The following is a 5981-nucleotide window of genomic DNA, read 5'->3' on the forward strand; positions in this document are numbered from 1 at the left end:
AGTGAGATAATGCATATTTGGCATACACCTTGGTACTCAATGTGTGTTTAGTAAATGTTAGTTTTTATTAGCTGTTCTAATAGCAGAGGAGCCCTGGTGACACAGTATTTAAGCACTTGGCTACCAACCAAAATGTTGGCAGTTTGAACCCACCAGCTGCCCCATAGAAGAAAGATATGGTGGTCTGCTTCCATAAAGATCTACAGCCTTGGAATGAGGCAGTTCTACTCTGTCCTATAGGATCACTTTGAGTCAAAATTGACTCAAGAGCAGTGGATAAATGGGTAACAAGAAAATAAGACAACAGTGGCTATTCATGTATCTTTGCATCTGGGAGAAATCAGTATGCTAGTTTATGCTATACTTTCTCTAGGAGCTCTGGTAGAATAGTGCCTATGGCACTTGACTACTAGCCAGAAGGCTGGCAGTTCAAACCTACCAGCCACTCCTTGGAAGGAAGATGGGACACTGTACTTCCGTAGTGATACTGCCTTGGAAACCCAAGGAGGGGTCGATATGAGTCAGGTCTGACTCGATGGCACACAACAGCAACACACTTTCTCTGGAAGAAAATTAGATGACACATTGGTGCCTCAGTTATACCAAAATGTACACATGACATGAGTGTATCTGATAAGCTGAATAGCATCTCCCATTTCCAGCTTTTCAGTGGGTAAACTTACACAGAAATCACTGTATAGCATTTTCTCTTTCATGTTTCTAATAAAGATAGGTGATTATTTCACTTTGTGATGCTGATTCTGATATATTTACTCTAAAATTGACAGCAAATGTCAAATCTTTATTCAATATATTTGAAACATGATTACTATGCAATTGTTTTGAGGGTAATCTGACAGTGAATTTTTGATTTCCAAGATTGATTTCATAGGAGTGGTGGACTAAGAAAGAGTTCTATTTCTCCCTGACTATCTCATATGTATTTATCCCAATGTTGAATCATTGATACTTCCTAGGAAAAGGAGGCCTGTGTTTGCAAGGTGCCTATCTACAGCTGTGCACCTCTGCTGGATCTTTAAAATAATGAGGTGTGTATGGAAGAAGAGAAGGAGGGCGGGAGGGCGGGAGGGACAGAGGGAAGAAGAAGGAAGGTGGGAGGAAAGGAAGGAAGTGACCCACATGTCTCCACATGTTTTCACCTTCAAGGTAGTGGTCATTTTAGGAAGGCTTTTTTTTTCTTTGCAATGTTGCTGTCCTCTCTCAAAACATTGTTAGAATTCTTTAAGAATAACCATCAAAACCTATGCTCTTATTCTAGTGTGCTCAGTGACAACTAATTTTCTTCCTCTGATGTTAGTTTGAACTTTTTTAATAAATAGATCTTATGTTTTAGAGTAGATTTAGATTTACAGAACTATGCAGAAAGTACAGAGTTCCCACATACCCTCTCTCACTGTATATTATTTCTCCTATTACCATCCTCCATTCCTGTGATACATTTGCTGTAATTGGTAAGCCAATTACATTATTCTTAAGTAATATTCACATTGTACATTAGGGTCCATTCTGTGTTGTATAGTCCTATGACCTTTGAAAAATGCATAATGTCATGTGTGCATGATTATAGTATCACAGAATATTTTCATAGCCCTTAATATGCCCTGTGCTGTACTTATTCATCCCCTTCAATCCCTGACTCCCTGATAACCACTGGTCTTTTCACTCTCTCTATAATTTTGCCCTTTCAGGATATAATATAGTTGGAATCATACAGTATATCACTTTCTCAGACAAGCTTTCTTGACTTAGCAGTAATCATTTAAGTTCCCTCTATGTCTTTTCATCGTTTCATAACTCATTTCTTTTCATCACTGAATATTACTCCATTGCATCGTTGTACCACAGATTGTTTACCCATTCACCTATTGAAGGCCATCTTGGTTGCCTCCAGTTTTTGGCAATTATGAATAAACTTCTGTGCAGCTTTTTGTTTGAACATAAGCTTTCATCTCATTTGAGTAAATACTGAGGAGTACAATTGCTTGATCAAATGGTAAACATTTGTAAGAAACTGCCAGACTGTCTTCCAAAGTTGCCATACCATTTTGCATTCCCACCAACAGTGAATGAGAGTTCCTGTTGATCTGCATATTCACCACCATGTGGTGTTGTCAATGTTTTGGAATTCAGCCATTGTAATAGGTATATAGTGGTGTCTCATGGGGATTTTGATTTGCAATCCCTTAGTAACACATGGTGCTGAGCATTTTTTTATATGATTATTTATCATCTGTACATTATCTTTGGTGAAGTTTCTGTTCAGATCTTTTGCCCAGTCAGTTTGCAACAGTGTCATTTGTTTTCTTGGACTTGATTCTTATGAACATCTAAACATGATTTGCAGCAAAGTGTGGCCCAAGTTTTAAGTGATTAAGGTATGTAAGTAAGTTCAAAAATGAAGCACAATCATAAAACAGTGATTGTAGGTTTCTCTTATTTTCCTGTTTCTACAAATAGCAAATTCTAAACACAAAGTTAGAACATGCTTTTAGCAATGACTGTATCCTTGGAATAAATGACTACCATATTTTTATACAAATAGCTCGCTCCTTCTAGGTTTGTTTGCCAACTGTGCCCTCCCCCTGCAAGATATTTTCGTAAGCACCACTAAGCCAAAATTTTAACATCTTTCTGTGCTATGAAAGAAGTATGTATTACTTGCATGCTCATTAAAGGAAAAATCAATCTCATTCCTTATTATAAAAGCTTAGTATTTTACTCCTGTTTTAGATTATTTTAAACAAAAACCTTCAAGATATCTGATCAAAGAAATTAATTTCCAACAAATTTTATAGATGCTAAGCTTTTAAAAAACGTATTGATTGTTAGTACTTTATATAATCATCATTAAAGATTTCAAAATAACCCATTTTTTGTTGGTTTATTACTAATTTAAATCTCCTTGTCCTTTATACATAATGTAACATTCTGATATTTCTTAGTTTATCCCCTTAAACCACAACCTTAATTTAACCATATATCAATGTTTTAGATAACACAGCTGAAATGTTAATGAACAAGTCTAAGAAATACCACTAGATAATTTATCATTAAAAATAAAATAACCTTTGGATTAGATTCACACAGATTGATCATGACTGAATGCTGTTCCCTTAAGGCAGAGCAATGACCTAAATTTAATTGGTTCACATAAAAGGAGTGTTATTAGACTAATCTGATAGGAACCTTTGACTGAATGTCATATTATCTTTAGTCTCTCCACCTTCTACTTCATAAAAGCATGCCAAAGTAGACAAACACTAAATTATATTAATAAATACATACAAAATAAGCAATTAATCACTTATGTTTTAGTGCCAACTATGTACTAAATCCTTAAGCTGGACCAATAAGCATAATCATGATAAATGGAGAAAAGACTGAAGTTGTCAGGGATTTCATTTTACTTGGATCCACAATCAGCACCCATGGAAGCAGCAGTCAAGAAGTCAGACAACATATTGCACTGGGCAAATGTGCTACAAAAGATCTCTTTAAAGTATTAAAGAACAAAGATACCACTTTGTGCCTGATCCCAGCCATAGTACTTTCAATGGCCTCATATACGTGTGAAAGTTGCACAATGAATAAGGAAGACTATAGAAAAATTGATGTATTTGTATCATGATGTTTGCAAAAACACACACACATTACCTAAGTGTTGTGTATTGTCAAAACGATCCTATATGACAGAGTGGAACTACTCCACAGGATTTCCTAGGCTGAAATCTTTGTAGGAGTAGATCGCCGCGTTCTTACCTGCAGAGCCACTGGGTACGTTCTGATTGTTCTATTCCTTAGCAGCTGAGTGCTTATACCTCTAGGGCTTCTTATATTATGTAATAGCTACTTCATATTTGAAAATAAATTCTTTAATAAACATTGCTATTTCTACTCTGGAAAACAAACAAACAGAGTATACTGATTAGAACTTTTATACACTATTCCATTTAATTATTACAATTACCTTGTGAGGTCATTATTATTGTCTTTATTTTACAGAAGAAACCAAGGCTCAAGGAGGTAAAGTAAGGTGTCCTAAGTCATATGGCTTGCATTTCTTTCAGATTTTACTTAAACTCAATCTGTCTAATTCCAAAACTCAATTGTTAATCACTAAGGCACTTGACTGCTAACCAGAAGGCTGGAGGTTCAAACCTACCAGCCACTCCTGGGAAGGAAGGTTGGACAATCTACTTCTGTAGTGATACCACCTTGGAAACCCAAGGAGGGGTCGCTATAAGCCAGGTCCGATTCTACGGCGCATAATAACAACAAGAACGTAGTGCCTAAGGCATTTGACAGCTAATCAGAAGACTGGTGGTTCAAACCCACCTGCCACTCCTTGGAAGGATGGGCAATCTGCTTCTGTAATGATCCCACCTGGGAAACACAAGGAGGGGTCACTATGAGTCAGATCCGACTCCATGGCAGTCAGTTTGGTTTTGGTTATACTATGCTATACTATACGATACAATACGATACTATACTATACGATACTATGCTATACTAAACTATACTGCTTTATGATAAGAATAAGAACAAGAAAAAATAAGAACAAGAACAGGGAGAAGAAGAGTTACTAATGATTATTGTTGAAATTCATTGGCAAAGTCAGTTTTTATCTGGTTAAATCCATTGCCAAATCAATTACAGCAAAAAGATTTAGGGGAAAAGGTTATCAATGCTTGATCTCCAACCTAGATAATACTAAGAAAAGAACAACTTTATATCCCAGGAAGTTTCTGGGTTCACATTAGCCTGTCACTTCAATTGTTATATCTCCCACAGTGATTCATCAAAATCAATCTTACTGCTATCATATCCTCACTGGTGGCAGTTTTCAGATGTGTTCTGAGAGTATAGAGGATAAAGAGCACATTTTTACACACTCAGACCCAAAGCTTATTACTGTCTTTTTGAAATGGACTTCAAATTAATTGAGGATGAGCAAGATAATTGAAGTCGTTTTAGTCAATAGTGTCTACTCTTGATTCTTCTACCTTTTCATCAAATTGCTGACAAGAGTTAGAATTCACTAGGTTCTTTAGCAGAGGTGGAAGGCTACAGTGAAAGTAGTAGAACTAGAGTCACAAGGAGTGACGATTTCAGGCTTGTTGCTTTGCATGATAGAAATCTTCTGCAGGGAGAGAAAAAGCTAAGGGGCAGGAGGGAACATGAGAGAAATAGAAAGGTAGAAACCATAACTCCAAGGGGCAGCTGAACAATGAAACTCAAGCTCAAACAGGCATATGAGACTATAATCCAATTTGAGCAAATCTTGGCAAATTTGGTGAGGCAGGACTAGAATTATTGCCAACAGTTCAGACTAGAGCAATGCAGCCATCAGGTCCTATCCATCACATTAACCAATGTATTAGTTTGTTTCAGGGAATGGCAGACAGACTAGCAGTGCAGCCTTGGGGAAAGCTTAGTGACAGTGGGGGTTGATAAAACTGACTAGCTAGGTTATAGAACTGGACTGTCTTCAAGATCAGAAATTTGTTTACCAGAGAGGAAGGCAAGTATATGGACCAGATTTCCTAAGAAAATCTTTCCAGGAATCAGAAAATCCTTATGGGATACTATCCTAGCCAATGAGTAGATTTTGTCAGGAAGCTGGATCAGTAGTCTAATCACTAAACAAACCAAACTCTTTCATAGTGGTTTAAATGGGCCACAAAATCTGATATATGCTAGCCTTATCCCCTTAAAACAGCTCTCATAGCTAAAGGACCTGCCATGTTCAGAAAAGATGTTAAGCCTCTGGAAAGATTCCAAGCATTATTTGGCTGGCCATTTCTAGGATGATGATGCTATTGATATTTAGGAGTAGTTATTTAATAAAAACCTATCACTGCGCTGTTGTTGTTGTTATGTGCCGTCGAGTCGGCCCCGACTCATAGCGACCCCTCCTTGGGTTTCCGAGGCAGTATCACTACGGAAGTAGGATTGCCCAA

The sequence above is a fragment of the Orycteropus afer genome, unplaced genomic scaffold, assembly GCF_000298275.1.
Source record: "Orycteropus afer afer isolate SDZICR_OR568_19922 unplaced genomic scaffold, OryAfe1.0 scaffold00023, whole genome shotgun sequence".
Taxonomy (NCBI): Eukaryota; Metazoa; Chordata; class Mammalia; order Tubulidentata; family Orycteropodidae; genus Orycteropus; species Orycteropus afer.